Here is a 17,407-nt window from a genome sequence, read left to right as displayed (position 1 = left end):
GACCCGAGAAACTGTGATGGTAGGAGAAACTTTCTCAGTACAAGAATAGGGTAGTGAGAACTTGGTGCGCTAGAAACAAAGTTGCGGTAACAGTCAGGGCAAAAGAAACACTTTCAAGAAAGCGAGATACTATGTACCCTTAAAAAAGTAAATGACAGTGGCGTGTTTCGAAAGGACATGCTTTGAAAAAGCGAGCACGGCTGGCAAATGTGAAAGCTAAACGTGGCCCTACTGTGACCAAAATTGGCCAGTATACAGTCACTCAATTGTTAAGGGAAGAATACTGCTGCGTTATTTATTCCATTTAGAGAAGGCAGTGATGGCCTAGAAGTAGAGCATTGGTCTCACGTGCAAGAGGACCGGGGCTCGAACTCCGGTGCCGCAAAATTCTCCACCGGGTTACAAAAAAAAATCTCCGCATCTAGATGGAATTGGATAACCAGGCCTGGGATGCGGCCTGGACCTCTCGGTGACCAGAACCGACGACGCACTCCCTGACCAGAGCAGGACTTGGCCACCCTGGTGTCGTACTTAGCCAAAACCTTCTATGAACAACCCAATTAATTCTAGGCCTTCAGTCCATACTGGCTGCGAAGCAACTGGACAAGGCGAAGGTGAGACCTGTGACGCAGCGGCGAGTGCTAATAATCTCTGGCTCCGGACAGGCCGCCATTGGAAACTGAACCTGGCATCGTTTAACGCTAGAACCTTATTCAGTGAGGCTAGCTCAGCAGTGCTGTTCGAGGAACAAGCGGGAAATGGGATGTCATAGGGCTTAGTGAGGTAGGAGGACAGATTAGGCGTATACAGTACAAAGGGGCGGGAACGTACTGTGCTATCGTGGAATAGCGGACAGTGCGAGAACTGGGTGTGGGCTCCTCATCAATCAGGATATAGCTGGCAGCATATAGGAGCCGCGAGGAGACATCAGCTTTGCGGGGTGGTCCTACCCCGCTCACTGCACGAAGCAGCTTCTGAGCGGTCGGCGCCCACCGTATCGGACGGTGTCGGAGCGCCCGGTGCCAAGCTGCAATACCAGCGAGCTCGTAGCGGCACCCGTGGCCCCAGGCCTCCCAGTTCCCGGAGCCGCGACTCCCAGAGTCGAAGAAGAGAGAGCAGAGAAAAATATATACAGAAATTCGGACCACCCACGCGGCTTCCGTACTCACTTGCTTCGGGCTCGGGAACTGTGCGGGCGCTAAGCCTCGCGCTCCCTCGATGCGGACCAAGTGGTTCTCGTGAAGAGACTCCAGGGAAAACTTCACCACAAATGTGCTGAGCATGTCGAAAAGTTCAAACATGCTGCAGCGCAATACGCCTCGCACCCAAGAAAGCATGCCGCAGGTCCTAGCGATCAAAATTTGCTCTAGGCCTAGCACTTTTCAAGTCCGGACAAAGAGCGTTCCTCGAACCGAACGGACAGACGTCCAATGATCAAGAGCAGGCCCTACGTTGGGCGCCAGATGTTGGGTTTTTAATTGGGGAGATAAATACGTTCTCCCCACTTAACCGCGGCTGACAGTTCAAAACGGCTAGACCCCACCCCGTGATCGCGTACGCTACCGAGCGCATGTCGACCACGGCGGGCCTTGCTCTGAGGAACAAAGGAACGACACATTGGCTGACACGAACAGGCATTTATTGCTACAGCAACAATAACGCCAGCTAGTAACAAAACGCACTAAGGAATCGAGGTCGTCCGACTCACTAGCAAGGTAGCAAGCGAATGTTCGCCCGCTCTAGGGCAAGGGATACTCCGAGGCCGGACGGGACGAGATACCGGAGCGAGTCTCCCCGCCACTTCCTCGCCCCGCTGGCGAAGAGCGGAGCTACGAGCGACACGTCCGCTTGCGCCGACGATCCCAGCTGAAGAGCCCTGCTTTCTGCCGCGCGTGAGCTACAAGCCGTCTCTCACGCTGTGACGTTGGCGCCCTGTCTTGTTAGTTAAGGTAACTAACCAGGGAATGCGCCCCATCTTGAGGCGAGGGTGCGGCTGCACGGCGCATCGCGTGAAAGCAAACCGCAAGGGGAAACTGCGGGCCTGATTCCCCACAAGCATTAGCGAGAGGGTGGCAGGTATCGTAATTAGGCCTAAGAGGTAGATGCTGAAGGTGGTGTAGGTCTACGCGCCTTCGTTGAAAGCTTCTATGAAGACTTCGAATTGGCAATGAATAAAGTAAAATCACAGTACACTGTACTCATGGGCGACTTCAATGCGAAAGTAGGCAAGAACAGGGCAGAGACCATGGTCGGCGCCGTAGCTCGTGGTGAGAGCACTCGACTACTCAGCTGAAGAATCCGGATGAGAATCCGGCTGCGGTGGCATTGTTTAAATAAAAGAGAAAAGCAAGATGCGCCCGGGTGCTGTTCGATGTTGGTGATATTATTCGTGGGCCCTCCACTACTGCACCTCTTTCTCTCTTTCCTTCTTTTACTCCAACCTTCTTCCCTTCTCTCAAGGTGGGGTCGATGTATCCACCGAGAAATGAGGAAGTTACTGCACGTTTCCTTTATTCGAAAAAGGAAAAAGACACTAATGGGATGTCCAGCACTAGTGAGAGAGTTAGTGCCTTATTCCTTTCCTACAAAAATTATATATTTTTATTGGCCACGATATTGCCCTATTGCGTAGTTAACGTGCTGGCATGTGCGCGGGCCGCCTTCAGACGACAAGCAGTGCGTTCGTTTAAAAGGCTTAGCAACGCGCAACAAGTGTCAAACTCTAGGTGGACGCCAGGCCGGTGCTATGAAGCGAGCAGGCAGCTTACGCTGCTCCCTTCAGGCAGACAGAAGGTAAGCTTATCCTTCAGGCAAATGTGATTAAATTAAATTGGTTTAAAATAATTTCGGAATAGTGCGCAATAATTGAAGGCTATACGGTGTGCGCTGAGATCTCACTGAAATTGTGCAGATTTTGAAGCAAAAACTTTACCTAGAAGGTAGATGGGTAAAAGCGGACACGGTTTGTGGCTCCGCTCGGTTGATGATGCCTCGAGCTAGAGCATGTGCCCTCTCATTTCCTGCCAGACCCTCGTGGCCTGTGGTCCAGGCGATTTGGTGGTGCTTGGTGAGGGGTTTGGTGCCCATGAGCCGACTGACGTACTTGGGAACATGGCCTCTCAGGAAGTTTCGACACGCGTGTTGCGAGTCTGTTATCACATGAGCGTTTCGACCTTGCGACTCGTAATGCCTAATGGCAATGGCCACGGCGGTGGTCTCCGCGGCCGCTGGGGTTTCGGCTCTCACTGAAGCAGTGAAAGATTGGAGAAGCGGTGGTCCACTGCCGCCACTGCGTAATTTTCATGGTCAAGGTATGCTGCGGCGTCAACGTAAACCACGTTCGGGGAATCGGCTAGCAGTCGGCGTAGGTAGGATAATCGCGCTCGTCGTCTGCCTGTGTGAATGTATTTAAGCATATGTTTCGGGATCGGGGCCACGCTGATGTATTTCCTGCGTTGTTTTTATAGAGAGGATTGAGCATCTAGTGCGCGGATGTCCGCAACTGTGCCTACTCGGCATAGGAAAGCTCGTCCAGCTTGGGTGGTCTGAAATCTTAGTGTTAGAGATGCACGGATGGGTTGTTAGTTCCGTAAATGTGTTGAAGATTCCTAGTGCGGTCAGACACTTCGCCGAAGTGTTTTTAGGAAGGTGAAGGGCCGTCTTGTATACCCTCGTTATGATGATGTCAACTTGCTGCTCCTCTCTCTTTGTTAGCGTGTGAAAGGGTAGTTCTTATGTGATTCGGCTAAGTACCAGTGTTTCCACCAGCCGAAGAGTGTCTTCTCGCATTCCTTGGTGATGCTTGGTAATGCGGCTGATCATTCGAGCTATCTGGTTTGCGGTGGCTTTGAGAGTCTGGATGGTGTGGGTAACATGGAGGTTGATTTGTATCCGAAGGCCAAGAGTGCGGATCAGGTTAACTTCCCTGATGGCTTGACCCTCGATCGTGAGGTTGATGGGACCTGGAGAGACGTATCTCTGGCCATATACTCGTGTTACCTCCGATTTCTCCGGGGCGCAGTGGAGGCCGCTTTGAGAGGCGAAGTCCTCGACGATCCGGGCTGCTGATTGTAAGGTGACTTCTTTTTGGCCTAGGGAAACCTTTGTGACCCATATAGTTATATCATCCGCGTATATGATAAACACTACATTTGGAAGTGCTTGTAGTGCACGCGACAGCCTGACCGTAGCAATGTTGAATAGCAGGGCAGAAATAATATCTCCCTGAGGTGTGCCTTTCTGTGGCATATCTTTGACCTCGGAGCGGGTTTGACTGATGCCTATCGTGGCCGCGCGGCCAGTGAGGAACGCACGCACGTAAGCAAAGACATTTTCTCCGCAGTTAAGGTCATTTATGGCTTGAAGGATAGCCTCGTGGGATATGTTGTCGAAGGCGCTCTTTAAATCTCAGGCCAAGGTGACACGTTTTTGACCTCTGGGGATCTTGGTAAGCACTTCTCGCAAGAGCAGGAAGGCGTCTTGAGCCGCAAGCCATAGCCTGAATTCAACCATAGTAGGAGGGAAGAGATCATTGTCTTCAATATAATTTTGGAGGCGAGTGTGGATGACGCGTTCATAAAGTTTTTCTAAATATGTTGTTAGGGAGATGGGCCGGATGGAATCAAATGACAGCCGCTTGACGGGCTTGGAAATGGCGATAATTTCGGCATGACGCCAATCCTGACGCCAATCCCTTCTGCCAGAGTTTATCATTGAAGTAGTCAGTGATGGCTTGGATATGGGCATGACTGAGATTACGAATAATAGCATTTGTGATTTTATCCGCTCCAGGAGCTGTGTTGCGCTGCGATGCACGGGCTGCGGGTTGTACCTAGGCTATGGTTATTGCGGCATCCAGCGTGGTGTTCGGAAGGCCGTTGTAGGTGGTTGGACAAGGTGGTATTCGAGTGCCATCAATGTAACGTGACCGCAAAGCGTCCGTGAGTTCCTTGTCAGTCCCATGGAATTGTTGAGCTTTTGTTTAGAGTATACGATTTGTGGCCGATTTGGCTTTGTCGGGTTCAATGAGACTGCGGAGGATGGACCAGGTTGGCTTGCTTGCTTGCTGTTGTTGTCAGGAAGAATGAAAAGTAAAGTGCACAGGCCTGCCCACCGGCTCAAGCTGAGCCACAATTGCTACTACGTGCTGAAAGTAGGAGAGTTGAAAGATGGCATAGAAAAGACGCGCGCTATAATGTCCCAGGCCAGTCCCGGAGGTAGTGCAATACGGGGCCAACCTGTGGCGGAGACGAAGCAAACTTCAAGCCCTCCGCCATATTTACAAAAATAAGTTTATTATCTTGGGTCCAAATGGGACCAGGTTTGAGCAGTACTGGGGGTTCCTTTCAAGTCGGCACAGAACTGTACCCAATATTGTGGGCAAGTTGGATGGAATATTGCTGAGCTTCCTTCGTGATGGAGGCAATGCGCAGGCGGAGTTGTTTATTGAGTCTCTGCTGTTTCCAACGTCTTATGAGTTTCTCGTCTCCCACAGCTGTAGAAGATGTTGATCGATTTCCAGAGTGACGGCCGTGCGATTTATGGTTTGGGTAGCGGAAGCATGAGTATCTCGTATGTGTCGTGTCCACTCTGTTACGCTCGTGATCCATTCTTCGAGTGCGGGGAATTTACGAAATGCTGTCCAATTAGTGATCTTCCAATCTCCAGTGAAACGTCTGAGCTTGGGAGCGGAGATTGCTGTACTCAGGGTTTAATGATCACTCCCTAGGGTCTCACCGAAGTTTGTCCATGTGACGTTAGTAGCGTTCATTGTAAATGATAGATCGGGAGTGGTGTCTCTGCATACGCTGTTGCCGATTCTGGTAGGTGTCGTAAGGTCCGTGGCAAGCCTGAAGCCTTCCCTGTCCTCTGTTTCCAACAAGGAGGTGCCTTTTCTGGTCTGCTTTGTATACCCCCAGGTCGTAAGGGGCGCGTTCACGCCACTTAATACTTTAAGCTGGTTTTTGCGTGCTATTCGAGCACATTCCTGGAGTATGCGCCCGAGTGCTGTGCTGTGTTGAAATTATTCCGGGGCCCTCCACTATAATAATAATGTTAATAATGATAATAATAATTGGTGTTTGGGAAAACGTAATGGCGCAGTATCTGTCTTATATATGGAGACCGCCAGGTGGCAGCCGGAGTACACGGACGCGTCTCACGTCGGCTCCAGAGTTTTCTACATTTCTGTGCGGTTTTTCGACTGTTCATGGACTAAAAGTGCTGAAAACGGCTCGTGAAGGTGTAGTGCAGCATTTTCATCCACTTTTCGGGACTTTCGAGGCCGAATTTTGTACTTGACACAGAGCGGCAGACGCTTCGCTGGGCCTTGCAGTAGGCCTAGCAGGAACTTGCCGCGCCTAGGCTAGGCTAGGTCTAGCCTCACAGTGCGCACATGCCTTCACCAAACGCCAAGCCTGCCTGCAGCAGCAGAGTATACCAAGTCGGTGGAGAAGCAATCTCGCCTGAAGAATTCGCCACAGATCCTAGATGGACCAGGGCCCTCACAGCCCTTAAACTGGCGCACCCAGCACCGCTCCACGAGCCCGCCACCTCGAGCTCGCCTCTCAAGCCACCGGACGGACCCGCCACACCGGCCCAGCCCAAGCAATGCAAGTCTTCTCCACCAACTATAAAGCGTCAGGCTCCGCTTCCCAAGCTACCCGCTTTAGGCCTGAAAATCATCTACCGCCCGAGCGACGGCCTAGATCTCCGAAAACACAATGGAGGCAACATCCTATCCCTGGTATGCGCCGCCCTGAAACTCCCCATAGAGGCAGTACGTCAACAAGACGCCATACGCATAAATCCTCGAAACAACTCCTTCACAATCAGCACCCCATCAGAAAACAGAGCGGAACGCTTCGTTAGGTTACAGTCTCTTCAAATCCCCAACATGACCTACTCATTAAAGGCCTACATCGCCCAACCAGAGAACGCCATCCGAGGCGTTCTCTACAACGCTATCTACGACCAGACGCCTGAAAAGATAGTTCAAGAACTAGACTTTCAACTAAAGTTGTTCGTATGACTTTACAGACACAAGACAGTTGGACAAGACTAAGTCCATACTCGTCACTTTCGTCAACACAAAGTCGGTTCCTAATCAACTACGTTTTTACGGATCCGTATATAAGTCCTATCTCTTCCTGGCGAAAGCCGAGGCATGCATCAACTGCCGGCAAGCCGGTCACAGAAGCGACGTCTGTGTCAAACCCAAGCAAAATCTCTGCCAGCGCTGTTGAGAGACTCATCCACCAGTCGAGCCACCCACATGCGCAGCCAAATGCATCATCTGCAATGAATCCCACTTCACGGGCTCCAAGGACTGCAGCAAGCAGCGTTTCAACCGAGCGGGCAACAAAAGGCCTACACCCAAAGAAGATACGACAAAGAACGCAACCCTCCTGGAATCCCGCCGCAGGCAGCGATCAAGCTCGAGAAGAAGCGCCAACTCCCGTCACCGGTGCCGGTCCCGGTCCGAGTCATTCTCACCCCTGACCTGACAGCCCACGTCTGAGAATCAAGGAAAGACCGGACAGTCCACATCTGACAAACAGGTCAGTTGGGGTCCGCGATCTCCTTCTCTTGTCCGTGAGAATAATCAACTTAAAGCACAGCTCGAACAGCAGAGCGAGCAAATTAAACTCAAGAGTCAACAAATCGATAGCCTTAGCAAGTAAATTCAATCGCTGCTACAAAAGAATCCCACCAACAGAGAAAATTGAAATCTCTCAAGATATCCCCTCTCTCACTTCGGTAGTTAGCACACCGAACTCACCCACCCAAAGCACTCCTGCTAAGCGCAGAGCAAAAGAAGGCACTTCCACTCAGGAAGTCACAATGTTAGGAACCCTGATCAACGCGATCACTACCCTTAAACAGAAAATGGAAAAAAAATTAGAAGTCATGACCAAAGACATCAGCACATGGTTCAGCAATCTCAACAACAGAATGACGACACTCGAGCAGAGATCAAGCGCCCACGACGCCATCGCTGCTCAGGTGCAGAGCAAATTAGAGCATGTGTTTCCCCCTAGATAAATTTAATACAACCCATTTGCCTCCAGACCAGTAAATAATGGCAGCAAACCAGAAGGAACTTCGAGTGTGGCAGTGGAATTGCAGAGGATATCGCTCCAAGCGAAGCAATCTGCAACTCCACATTCAATCTCGCTCCGACACAGAAGTCCCCACAGTTATCGCACTGCAGGAAACTCAAGCTCCTGTCAAATTAGTCAACTACACTCCCCACACTCCAATGAACAAACCCACACAAAGGGTAGCAACCCTAGTTCACAGAGTATACACCGCTACAGATCACACCATAGATGTTGAAGACATAGATTTTCACCTAATAGAGCTCCTTCCTATAACTAGAAATAGCACTAGCCTATACATCCTCAACACATACAGCAGCCCGAAAGGCAAAGCAGCCCCTCCTCGCTGCCATACGCAAAGCACTCCTGATCAGCGCTAAACACCCGCTTATAGTGGTTGGTGACTTTAACGCCAGACACGTCAGCTGGGGGTACAAATTCAACTGCAGGAAAGGAGCACAGCTCTGGACACTAATTCAGAACGAGGAATTCATCCTTGTCAATGATCCGCAACATAATACTCGCATCGGTAACAGCGTGCAACACAACATCACCCCCGATCTCACACTCACAAAAAAATCACACAATCTAAGTGGTCGCACACACAGACCTCCCTAGGCAGCGACCACTACATAATTCAAACCTCACTCTCGCTAAACGCAATCACCCCCTTCACGAAAAAGAAGGTGCAGATCACAGACTGGGACAAGTTTTGGAACCTCCGGAACGACGCCCCCACCCAAAATCAATCACCTTGCGAGATTGGTGGCAGGACTCACAAAGGACGTCGCTACAGCCACATCTGAGATCCCGAGCAATCAGGGATCGGACGTGGTCGAAGCAGACTCCTCCACATGTGGGAGGCTCACTCCGGCCTGCAAAACCGATGGCTTCGTAACAAACACAACAGATCACTCAAGTTAAGGATATCAGCCTTGATCAAGGAAATAGAGACACACGCGGCGTAACTAACCCGTCAGCAATGGGGACAGCTATGCAACCGCATGGAGGGCAACCTGGGCGTAAGGGATACACGGAACATGAAAATTTGTACTCTGACTCTTAGAACCCCACAACACGAAGAGCACCCAACAGCGTAATGTAATGCGCCTCATTCACAGAATAGTTATGAATGATGATACCCTGATCCAGAATCTCAAAGACAGGTACCTCACAACCACTCCTAAATTACCCCCCCCCCCCTTCCTACTTGGGCGTAGAAAATCCTGAGCTCGACGCGGACATAACAACGTGGGAGGTTAGAGCAGCAATGTTCAAACTTCGCACCACGTCTGCGCCAGGAGCCGACAGGATCACAAACAAAACGATCCGAAATTTGGACGAGAACTCCATCCAAGCCCTTACAGAACTTTTCAACAAGCACTGGAAGGAAGGCACTCTTCCTTCCGAGTGGACCCACGTGAGGGTCACTTTCATCCCCAAGCCCGGAAAACCGCAGGACCTTTTAAATCTCAGGCCAATCTACCTCACCTCATGCTTGCGAAAGCTATTTGAGCACGTAATCCTAAACAGACTTCAAAATTACATGCAGACAAAAGAGCTCTTTCCCGACACAATGCTGGGATTCCGAAGCCATCTATCAACACAAGACGCAATGCTTCAAATTTCAGAAGAAATCCTCCTTAACAGACATTGAAAACGCACACGAGCGCTGCTAGCCTTAGACCTCACTAAGGCGTTTGACAATGTCCAACACACAGCCATACTGGATGCCTTATCCAATCTAGGAGTCGGGACTCGAACACATACCTACATAGCAGCTTTCCTACGAGACCGCACAGCAGAAATCAAACTAGGCCCTATAGAGTCCCCCTCCTTCCCTCTGGGCAGCAGGAGGACACCCCAGGGGTCAGTATTATCTCCCTACTCTTTAATATCACTCTCATTCCCTCGGCTCGCAAGCTACAGCGCATCCCGAACCTCTCCCACTCCTTCTATGCAAACGACATTGCCTTGTGGACCACCGTGGGCAATGTTGGGACCATGGAAGAAACCCTTCAAGCAGGTGCGGACGTGGTAGTGGAGTTCGCAGCCTCTATAGGCCTCGAGTGCTCCTCTGCTAAGTTTGAACTCTTGCTACTCCACCCGACCCCGAACCGCAACAGGAAAGAAAACCCCTCCATACACGTCGAGGTCAATGGTCTACCAGTGCCAGAGGTTGAAAAGATACGCATCCTAGGCATGTACTTACAAAACAATGGACGCAATACGGAGACCATCTCCAAACTTACAATCACGACATATCAAACCATCCGACTGATTAGAAGAATAGTCAACAAGCACCGAGGCATGCGTGAACATGACCTGGGGCGGCTGGTGCAGGCTTTCGTGATTTGTCGGATGGTTTACTCTCTTCCCGACCTCTACCTCAGAAAGGCGGAAAAGGAGAAAGCAGATGAACTAATAAGACACGCATACAAGTCAGCCTTAAATCTCCCACAACGAGCTCCAACCAGCCATCTCCGACGTATGGGAGTTCGCAGTACACTGCAAGAACTAACTGAAGCTAATCTAACGGCTCAGTGTGACAGACTCCTGCACAAATACAGGTAGACACATTCTTGCCTCTCTAAAGATTCAACCAACAGGTCCACCCCCACCCCCCAACAACACCCACGCCACCCCGACATACATCAGGGACAGACCCATAGTTCACCCTTTTCCCAAATATGTACACCCAGTTCACAACCAGGCCAGACGCGAAGCTCGTGCGAAGGCATTACATAAAGCTCATGCAAACTACCAAGACGCGGTCTATGTGGGCGCGGCAGAGTACATACACAATTCGGCCTACGCCAAGACTAGCATCGCATAACCTTAAACACCAAGCCTCGTGCTCGATCAAGACAACAACCTCACTTGAAGCCGAAGAAGCAGACACAGCGCTTGTCATTTTCTCCTCCGCTGCAACACTCATTCCGAGTGACTCTAAACAGCAATCACGAATTTTGCAAGGGGACAGATTCATTCTATCACGCGAAAAATTCTCGATTCTTGCTCCTCAGATCCCTGACCACTTCAAAAAGTTTGGGTCCCAGCCCACGCAGGCTACCCCAGCAACGAAGTGGCCCACTCTCTTGCTCGAGTGTACGTCAGCCGAGCAGGGCAGACCGTAGACCGGGGTAGCGCTAGGAACCGGCTCGTCACCTATCACGAAATAACCCTCCATTACAGGGAGCAAATGCTCGTCTATCCCACCCACCCCCCCCACACACATCTACCTGCCGAAAGAACAACAAACTCCCTGGAGACAGCTCCAGGCTCAGACATTCCCTTCACCGGCTTTGTTAGCCCTTATCCACCCAGGCCAATACAGACCCGAATGCTCTCTTTGTGGGGCTCCGAGGGTGAACTTTGACCACATTTTAATCTCTGCCGAGACTTCCAACCAGCATCTCGTTGGAACCTCACGGACAAAGAGGATTGGGAAATCGCGGTCTCCAGGTCCGAACCGGCCTCAGAAAGGCGGCTGTTAGAGAGGGCTGGAAAGGTTGCCTCACGTTATGGACTGTTGGCCACCACCCGGGATCAAGAGCCAGAGCAATCCCAGGCATTAACACATTCATAAGGCTCATCAACGAAGTTTTCACCTACCTACTTACCTACCTGTCTCATATAACGTTGGACACCTGAACAGCGCCGTAAGGGAAAGAATAAAGGAGGGAGTGAAAGAAGAAAGAAAGAGGTGCCGCAGTGGAGGGCTCCGGAATAATATCGACCACCTGAGGATCTTTAACGTGCACTGACATCGCACAGCACACGGGCGCCTTAGCGTTTTTCCTGCATAAAAACGCAGCCGCCGCGGTCGAGTTCGAACCCAGGAACTCCGGATCAGTATCCGAGCGCCCTAACCACTGAGCCACCGCGGCGAGTAGAAACGCAGAGAAGAGCGTCCCCCAGGTACCCGTTGTGGGGTCCACCGATAAACGACAGTTGCGGCACCTTTAAAAAAAGACATCGAATGAAGTGTACAGCGCGAGTGAGAAAATTACTGCGTTTTTGCTTTCCTGAAACAAATGTATATTTTTTGTTATCCTGGCAGTGCTCTTGAGCTACTCCTTTGTTACCGCGCAGGCTCGTGCAGGGGCACGGCCGCCTTCAAACGACAAAGAATGCGTTCTTTGCTTCCTTCTTACACTCCCTTCTTTATCCCTTCCCTTTCGGCGCGGTTCAGGTGTCCAACGATATATGAGACAGATACTGCACCATTTCCTTTCCCCAAAAACCAATTATTATTATTATTTATAAGGAAAAAAACGCGACAACTGCCGCACACTAAGTGGACACCAGACCGTTGCCATCAGAGCAGTGATGAATAAGGTAGCGAATGCGGGCAGAAAGTAAGCTTATCCTTCAGGCTACTCTGATAAAGTAAAATTGGGTTAAGAGAATTTCGGAAGGGGCGCAATAATTGAAGGCTATGCGATGTGCGCTGACATCTCACGTATATTTTGCAGTTCAAGAAGCAAAAGCTTAAGAACAACCAGTGCTTGTACGACCGTTCGGCAGTACTGCATGAAGGTATGAGGCGAGTATCTTCCTTGAACAGAATTAACACTCAGAAATGGGCACTCTCTGTTGATATTGTTTGCGGCCCTTAGGCGACAATAGTCGCTCTTGTTTTATCATTTTGTTTAAGAGGAGCAAAGGAACCTGAGACCAACAATTTTGATGAATGTATGTATGGATAAGCTGTTTATTAAGGGAGGCTCAAGGCCGTTTGTTGGGTAATTGGGTTGTTAAAGAAGGAAGGAAAACTGTAATGTGGATTAGCTCAGCTAATCCAGGATATACAAAGCGAAAGATATCGGCGTTCACTTTGTTCATTGGCGTTGGCGTTGACAATGTTCTAGACTGCGATGGCTTTGAGCAAAGGAAGGGGGCATACTCAAGCAGCACAGGTAATTTGCCCAACATTGGTACCGTATTGGCGAAGGCCGGCCCTTCAAAGACCCGCCGCTGTGGCTAAGTGGTTAGGGCGCTCGACTACTGATCCGGGGTTCCCGGGTTCGAACCCGACCGCGGCGGCTGCGTTTTTATGGAGTAATAATAATAATTGGTTTTGGGGGAAAGGAAATGGCGCAGTATCTGTCTCATATATCGTTGGACACCTGAACCGCGCCGTAAGGGAAGGGTAAAGGAGGGAGTGAAAGTAGAAAGGAAGAGAGAGGTGCCGTAGTGGAGGGCTCCGGAATAATTTCTACCACCTGAGGATCTTTAACGTGCACTGACATCGCACAGCACACGGGCGCCTTAGCGTTTTTCCTCCATAAAAACGCAGCCGCCGCGGTGGGGTTCGAACCCGGGAACTCTGGATCAGTAGTCGAGCGCCCTAACCACTGAGCCACCGCGGCGGGTCGAAATTGAAATGAAATTGTTTTTTAGGGTAAGGAAAGGACGTCTATCTCACAATTCTCGCTGGACACCCGTACCGCGCCGTAAGGGACGGAAAATCCCTTCCCTTACAGCGCGGTTTAGGTGTCCACCGAGATGCGCCATTTTTCGCTCACGGCCAAAGACGCCGATGACACCGGCTTTTCTGCGACACGAGCTCCTTAACGCTGTCGCGTTAAAACAAGAACGATGTGCCGTAGTGGAGGGCTCCGGAATAAATTTGACCACCTGGGGATCTTTACCATGCACTGACATTGCAAAGCACACGGGCGCCTTAGCGCTTCGCCTTAATCGAAACGCGGCCGAAGTGGTCGGTACTGCACCCAGGTACTCCGGATCAGTAGCCGAGCGTGCTAACCACTGAGCCACCGCGGCGCGTAAATAATTTCGACTACCTGGGGATCTTTAACGTATGTGCACCGACTTCGCTCAGCACACGGGCGCCTTCAGCGTTTCGCCTCCATCGAAACTCGGTCGCTGCGTTCGGGTTCGAACCCGGGTACTTCAGATCAGCCACCGCGACGGTTAAGGGAAGGAAAATGAAATTTATATTGGTTTGAAAGGAAGGAAATGACGCCTCTCTCACATATCTCGGTGGACACCCGAACTGCACCGTAAGGGAAGGAAAATGAAATTTCGTTTTAAGAAAAACAAATAAAACCTGTCTCACATTGCGCCATTTCCCTTCCCCAAAAGCCTATTTTTCAATTTGGCTTTCTGAAAATATCTGCAGTGTTTGCGCTTTATTTGGAACATGATTTGGTTCCATATCTCTGCATACAACGATCAATAATATACTGGTAAATATTACCGAAGTTATATTAAATATATTGCGGTGTTGCGGCCCTTGCTGGACGCCGAACGCAGGCGGGCAGCGGGCAGGAAGGAACTGAGCCTGACTCCGATGCCGGGCTGTACCCAGACTTGTGGCTGTACCCATACTTGGGTACAACCACAACTCTGTTCTTGCCGCCGTCCAAAAATTTCATTGCGAAAGCAATACTGCTCGAGGTTTCCGCTTTCGGCCGTCGTCCCGGAGAATCCACCATTGACCTTTAGCGTTACCTATGTGTGACGTCATACCAGCTGTGGAAAAACGGGGCCCCAACTCGGCTCGTCGCGATCGTCCAAGCGAATCCTCCATGCTGCAACTGCGCGCCAATGCCGCGAGGGGCGCTCGCTGTACGTGACGTCATGCCAGCTGTAGAAAAGCTCCCCCCCCCCCAAGTCGGGTACAAATGGTCCGTTGAAAATGATGACGGCTGTCGTTTTTCCCAATCTTCAGGCGCTGTGGATGGTGACGCCTTGCGTGCGGGACCATTTGTACTCAAATTCGTCATGTACGGCGGAGGCGAGTTCAGATGTTTTCCATACCAACCAACCAAACAATACTGTCACGTTTGCTGCCAGCATGGTCACCGGTGCGATGTTTGCCCAACACCGGACGCCAAGGCATGCAAGCAATGCGGGACGCAAAACCCGACCGAAGGTCATCAATGCCCTCCAAAGTGCATGATCTGTGGGGGCGGCCACGTCACCGTCTCAAGAGAATGTCAAGAGCGCCTAAAGAAAAATTCGAGATACGACGGCGGCAGGCAGAGTCGCCGCCGCAACAAGGACGCCAGGAAACCGAGATGGTTCAGCTCGGAGGGAGACGCCTCGTCGCAGAGCCACTCGAGATCCAGGAGTCGAACACGGAGCAGTTCGAGGAGCCGTTCGAGTTCTAAGGCGCCACTACCACCACCACCACCACAGGGGGCCTGGGCCAACAATAACCCCTCTAACAAGAAGAAGAAAAAGCCCGGCACCAAGGTGAGCTGGGGAGCAGGCCCTTCCAACACTGCTCCGCACTCGGGCAAACAACAAAATCCCTCCGCTCTTAAACAGGATGATCCCGAAAAAGCAGAACTGAGAAGGAAACTAGAACAATCGCTAGCCTGTAACGAAGGACTAAAAAGACAAATTGCCGCAATTAGACGAGAAATGCAGGAACTGAGGACCGGCAGCCCTCCGCACCCACAGCCCCAAATTGTTAGGACACCGTCAACACCCATGCAACAGCAGGGAGATGACGAGTTTTCAAAATTCAAGGAAGAAATGCAAGCTACGATGCAATTTCTGTTACAATTTATGCAGCAAACACAATCACAGTTTGCTGAAATAAGAAGTAATCTCAGAAAGCAAGAATTTTCGAGAAATATAAGGGAAAAGGCCCACCACTTTCACCGTCCAGGCCTCGCCGCCCTAGATGCACAAAGCAACACCACCGCTAAAACTAATATCGCCAGAACGACTAAAGGAAGAAAAGAATACTTCAACATCTGGCAGTCGAACTGTAGAGGCTACCGCAGAAAACAGGGCCTACTGCAACAATACATATACACAAACGACACCCCACGGGACGTTATAGCGCTTCAGGAGACTGGCGCAACCCCCCACTATCAGTTTACACGTGCTACGAGCCGATCGAACAACGCAGGACGGCCACCCTGGTCAGTAAATCGTTGGTGGCCATCAGCCACGACATAATCGAGGAAACGGACGTAGAACACGTAATAGTCGAAATTATACCCAAAAAGAAGAGCAAACGCGGCAGCATTTTCACAGTAAATGCTTATAACCCTCGGAAACAAAAGGAAAGCAAAATTTAAGGAACTGTTTCAGGGCGCGCGAAAACTAGCAAAGGACAACGCCCTAATAATGTTAATTTTAAGACTAATGCTAGGAACGCGATCTCGGGATACAGGACTACCGTAGCCAAGGGAAAGGCAATCGCGGAGGCGGCCGAAATTACCGAATGCGAGCTCCTCACAGACCCAGACTCCCCGACTAGAATAGGCAACAGCGTCAGTAACGACACGAGCTCCGACCTCACTTTTACTCGCGGCACGGAGCTGGCGCAATGGGAAAACTTAATGGAGAATCTAGGTAGCGATCATTACATCATAAAAACGCAAATCTCTTCCGAAAGACTTAAACGTCAATTAGGAACCGCGAAAATTACTGAGTGGGACGCCTTCCGAAAGGCATGCGACAAACTAGAATAAACGGGGATACAATCGATCGAGGATTGGACTAAAATGCTAAAAGGAAAACAGAACCATTTCACCGAAGAGATAGCGAAAACGACCCAAACACCCGAAGTAGACACAAGGTTACTAGGGCTTTGGGAGGCTAGGGGAGGGCTCACCTAAAGGTGGAAGTACCAAAAGTACAACAAGAAATTTAAACGCAAAATTGCGGAGATTACGGCGAAGGCCGAAGAGCACGCCACCCTACTGGCGAGGCAAAATTCGTAGCAATTTAGCGATTCACTTAACGGGACCCTGAGCACAACGAGAACTTGGCGTATTCTCAAGGCGCTCATCGACCCAACCAAAACTAAATCGAAAAATAATAAGGCCATATACCGTCTTGTCCGTCAATACAAAGGACCGGATGCGGAGCTCCTCGAGAAGGTTCGCCTTAAATGCTACGGGGACTCAAACCCGGCAGCCTACACGGACGGGTACAGGGGCAAAGAAAATAACGATCTATATATAGACAGACCCATTACGAGGGAGGAAGTCTAAGCGGCTATGCAGTGCGCGACTAAAAATACGGCCACAGGCGCGGACAAAGTTACAAACGCGCTCATCCGCAATCTTAGCGACACCCTGGTAGAGGAACTAAGCGAATTTCTCAATACACATTGGGAAGCGGAAACTGTACCGGCGGAATGTAAACATGCTTAGGTAGTCATGATTCCTAAACCGGGCAAAAAGCTACAGATTGAAAATCTAAGACCAATATCGCTCCCCTCGTGCTTAGGCAAACTATACGAGAGAGTGGTAACGCGCAGGCTACAACAGAATATGGAGGATAATGAGCTGTACCCCCACTCTATGTTTTGT

The 17,407-nt window shown here is 50.5% G+C and overlaps 1 pseudogene; it reads right to left on the bottom strand.

Annotated features, from left to right (window-relative positions):
• Positions 1 to 5,194: 5,194 nt before the first annotated feature.
• On the bottom strand, positions 5,195 to 5,324 carry LOC144116711 (U2 spliceosomal RNA; annotated as a pseudogene).
• Positions 5,325 to 17,407: the final 12,083 nt, after the last annotated feature.

Source organism: Amblyomma americanum, chromosome 1 (assembly GCF_052857255.1).
Source record: "Amblyomma americanum isolate KBUSLIRL-KWMA chromosome 1, ASM5285725v1, whole genome shotgun sequence".
NCBI lineage: Eukaryota > Metazoa > Arthropoda > Arachnida > Ixodida > Ixodidae > Amblyomma > Amblyomma americanum.
This window is presented reverse-complemented; position numbering and strand designations above follow the sequence as displayed.